The sequence below is a fragment of the Salvelinus namaycush genome, unplaced genomic scaffold (assembly GCF_016432855.1).
Source record: "Salvelinus namaycush isolate Seneca unplaced genomic scaffold, SaNama_1.0 Scaffold81, whole genome shotgun sequence".
Taxonomy (NCBI): domain Eukaryota; kingdom Metazoa; phylum Chordata; class Actinopteri; order Salmoniformes; family Salmonidae; genus Salvelinus; species Salvelinus namaycush.
In genome coordinates this window covers 239,503-242,903 of record NW_024061542.1, presented here as the reverse complement: position 1 = coordinate 242,903, position 3,401 = coordinate 239,503, and positions in this window count along the sequence as shown.

The following is a 3,401-nucleotide window of genomic DNA, read 5'->3' as shown; positions in this document are numbered from 1 at the left end:
ATAGCTGTGATCAATGTGGAAAGAGTTTTAGTCAATCTAGCAATCTGACATTACACCAGAGAACACACACAGGAGAGAAACCTTATAGCTGTGATCAATGTGGGAAGAGTTTTACTAGATCTAGCTATCTGACAGTGCACCAGAGAACACACTCAGGAGAGAAATCGTATAGCTGTGACCAGAGGTAATCTGATAAAAGATCTCTGACTAAACATCAGAAAATACATGAAGGAGTTGTTTCATGATATCAATGAATTAATGTCACAATGTAGAATGTTTTAACATTGTAGTAGGAGTATTTAAATGATGTCACAATGTAGAATGTTTTAACATTGTAGAAGGAGTATTTTAATGATGTCACAATGTAGAAGCCTAAATGTTTGTCCCCTGTTCTATTGATTTCAACATGATATGGATATTAGCCTCAGGGGGAAAATCCAGGCTCTGAATTGAAAGAGTACTATTTATGAGAGTACACATTATGTACACATTATTCCCAGATTCAGTGTGGTTTTTGAGCTGCTAGTTTTAACAGGACGTGCAACCTCATCTCCCTCCTGTCACACAAATGATTTTAGCATGATATCGATGAGTTATGACAAATTAGTGTTGCGTTCCTTTGTTTAGCGACCCCTACATTTAAATGCATTCCAACATCACGTACAACCTGATTCCCCCTCTAATCGATATCAGTGATTTATTGCTACTTGTCAAAACAGCGTTTTTGGTGCTTGTGCAGTTTATAAGGAGCTTGTTTAAAAAAATACAAGAAATATGATTATTGTGGCAGATGTTTGTGTAAATAGCACATGTTATGTTTAGGTTTTCAATTTATCCCAAACTGTTTCTGCATATTGGTTATTGATTTGGACACGTTAAAACTGTGTTTTGACATTGAGGCTATCCCACCTAGCACAATGTAATTGAAAAGACGTTGAAAATAAGACTATGCAATCAAAAAAAAAAAGTATATATTTTTTATTATACCACGCCTTACCATTAAGTTAATTATTGACAATACATATTAACAAAGGGGTGTCCATTTGGTTTTGATCATTCATGTTTACAATTCATGTAACTTTTAGTAATCATAATTATTTATGCAATCAACTGACAATTTTCGGGTATAATTATATTGACATTGTTGCCCTTCTTTTAGAATATCAGGGTTCATTCTCAGATGTGCCAACCCAAATGTACTAGAGCATGACATTGGGGACTGGGCCCCGATCCAACAACATGCCTATCGAGTGAACTCTGAAAAGAGAGAGAAGCTCCGCAGTGATTTGGAAAGTTACTATGGTTATTGCAGGAGTTTCCTCTTGAAATCAGACATGTCCGTGTTAAGGACAACTTGGTTGCTGATTGTTTCAAGGGTGGGCAGTCATAGTTTTGCGTTTAGCCAGTGCGTTGCCATGGATAACAATTTATTTTGACTGCACGGTTTTCCGTATTGGAGATGAGTTTTGTTTGGGCTCGTTCCAAGGGGACGAGAGTTCTAGAAGCTAGTGAGTTTTAGGAAGACGAGAGTTCTAGAAGCTATTGAGTTTTTAGGAAGACGAGAGTTCTAGAAGCTAGTGAGTTTTAGGAAGATGAGAGTTCTAGAAGCTATTGAGTTATAGGATTCTATAGAATGAAAAAGGAGAAAAAAATAATACGATTGTATATTATTATTTAGAAATACATGTTTTTTCTTGTTTTTAATTGTTGACAGCCAGTAGACACCATGTTTATATTGTAGAAGGTGAAGCATTGTAATTGATTATAATGTGAAATGGAAGTTGTTTTCTGTTGGTGGTTAGCAAACTTGTCCAACAAAAATTATAGGATTTATTTGTTGTCTTAAGGGGAAAGGTGTTCCAGGCTTTCGTATTTCCATTTATGTTTTGAGGTTGGACTTTAGCTCGTTAGCACGTATAGCTCGTTAGCACGTAGGGCGCACTGATTGGTGACACCTCGTTAGTCAGTATGTGTAACACCAGTTCTTTTGTTTGCCTCTTCTTGGTTAGATATAGTGGGTCTCATGGTGGGTGTCTTTTATGTCCCAGTTGTTGTTACTAGTCAACTTTCAGTGGACACTGAGAGCAAATGCAACATTATGTTATAATACTTTTATTGGATCAAATGGTTGTTTTATGCAACAGAATAGAGGGTTCTTAGAACTATTGTGTCTGTGTTCTACTGAGGATGGGCCTCTGGGATATAACACTGACAGGAGATTTACAATGTCTTTTAGGGGATAAAACCTAAAGAGACCGCATTCCAGAGCATGAGTTAATGTTTCTGTTCTATATGGTACCAGGGAGAGATGACCCCAGGGCCAGACCCTGGTCTCTACACAAAGAGTACTGTTTTTACAGCAGATACTGTCTGCTGAGAATTATAAGTATCTTTCATACAAATCTTAACCTTGTGACCCATTCTATACGTCTGTTGTTCGTTATGTAGGTTGAAAGGGGTGTATCTTGGCTGTAACATACCTTTGTACTTTCGTCCTGTGGGTCGACCAGCCATCATTATCGTAGAGCACTCAATTGATTCACTTTATATGTGTACGTTGTATTTACCTGCTCCCTTATTAATAAGTGAATAAAGATTTAGTTTAAGAATAACTCTGACTTGTGTGGTAAGTTTCTCTCATTTGATATTAAAGAAGTTAACCACCACATTTGGCGATGGGGATGTGAATCTTCACTTGGTGACTGCTCCTGATGACCTGGCTCCTGACGACCTGGGTAAATGACCTGGCTCCTGATGACCTGGGTAAATGACCTGGCTCCTGACGACCTGGGTAAATGACCTGGCTCCTGACGACCTGGGTAAATGACCTGGCTCCTGACGACCTGGGTAAATGACCTGGGTAAATGACCTTGGTAAATGACCTGGGTAAATGACCTGGGTAAATGAGCTGGCTCCTGATGACCTGGGTAAATGACCTGGCTCCTGATGACCTGGATAAATGACCTGGCTCCTGACGACCTGGGTAAATGACCTGGCTCCTGACGACCTGGGTAAATGACCTGGCTCCTGACGACCTGGGTAAATGACCTGGCTCCTGATGACCTGGATAAATGACCTGGCTCCTGACGACCTGGGTAAATGACCTGGCTCCTGACGACCTGGGTAAATGACCTGGCTCCTGACGACCTGGGTAAATGACCTGGCTCCTGATGACCTGGATAAATGACCTGGCTCCTGACGACCTGGGTAAATGACCTGGCTCCTGACGACCTGGGTAAATTACCTGGCTCCTGACGACCTGGGTAAATGACCTGGCTCCTGACGACCTGGGTAAATGACCTGGCTCCTGACGACCTGGGTAAATGACCTGGCTCCTGACGACCTGGGTAAATGACCTGGCTCCTGATGACCTGGATAAATGACCTGGCTCCTGACGACCT